At 45.2% G+C, this 1,014-nt stretch overlaps 1 non-coding gene across 1 annotated transcript; it reads left to right on the forward strand.

Moving 5' to 3' along the window:
- Positions 1–611: 611 nt before the first annotated feature.
- On the forward strand, positions 612–686 carry Trnat-ugu. Its single transcript has one exon. It is a non-coding gene; the product is annotated as a tRNA-Thr (tRNA).
- The last annotated feature ends 328 nt before the right edge of the window (positions 687–1,014 follow it).

The raw sequence follows: 1,014 nt of genomic DNA on the forward strand, positions 1-1,014 counted from the left end.
GACCGGTCACGGCTCGCCTGTTGACGGGGGGACCGAGCAGCTCGTGTCCGGCCCCACACGACTTGGCTCGGTCACCTACTCGCCCCATGTCTGTTGTCCGGATTCCGGACACGCGGATAACCGAGCATGACCGGTCACCGCTGACATCTCACCTCGCTTCGCCCCGGCTCGCTGCACTGTACTTTACTGTACAAATCCAACGCCTCTCTTTCTCTCTCTCTCTCTCTCTCTCTCTCTCTTTTAATACAAAAGTAACATTTCCAAGAACGGGTACGTGACACAGCTAAATTCATAAAGCACCTGGAAAGTAAAATGATATTTCAATACAATCGCGGATAGAAGACGAGTCTCATTTCCAAACAAAAAAGATATTTTTCCTTTCATTTATAGGAAACATTAAATAAGTGCTTTCCCTGTAATATAGAAGACAACCATCTTCATAAAGAAAGCATACAAAGAACATTAAACATTTACAGACGTAACTTGTCATACGTTCAATTTTTTGCAACATAAACAAAATTATAGTTATTGTTGATCAGCAGGAAATCACTAACGCGTTCCGGATTTAATTGGCTGCGGCAATTTGTTAGTAACATGCCGGCTTTACTAAAGCCCGCGGTGGCTCAGGTGGATAGAGCCTCTGCCATGTAAGCAGGAGATCCCGGGTTCGAGTCCCGGCCGGGGCACACATTTTCAACATGTCCCCAATGAAGTGTATCGGCGCCTGCTTGCCGCTAGGGTGTCTATTTGATTATCATTTCTTTACTAAAGCACCTTTTACTAGGTGTGCTTGTTGCTGGGATACATAAAATACGTCTTGCAACTGCAGCCAAACCTGGCAGATCTGTTTCATGTCTGCTCCACCACTTTAAGATGTCATCATCATCTCCGGGGTGCATTAAAATGTACAGATCTACTTCATCTGCTGCGGATGATCTGTTGTTCCTCCATTCCTTGAAACAAGCTCTCTTTCTGGGTGGTGATGACACAGTACTTGAAGGATCTATGATAATA

This window comes from Schistocerca piceifrons, chromosome 7 (assembly GCF_021461385.2).
Source record: "Schistocerca piceifrons isolate TAMUIC-IGC-003096 chromosome 7, iqSchPice1.1, whole genome shotgun sequence".
Lineage (NCBI taxonomy): Eukaryota > Metazoa > Arthropoda > Insecta > Orthoptera > Acrididae > Schistocerca > Schistocerca piceifrons.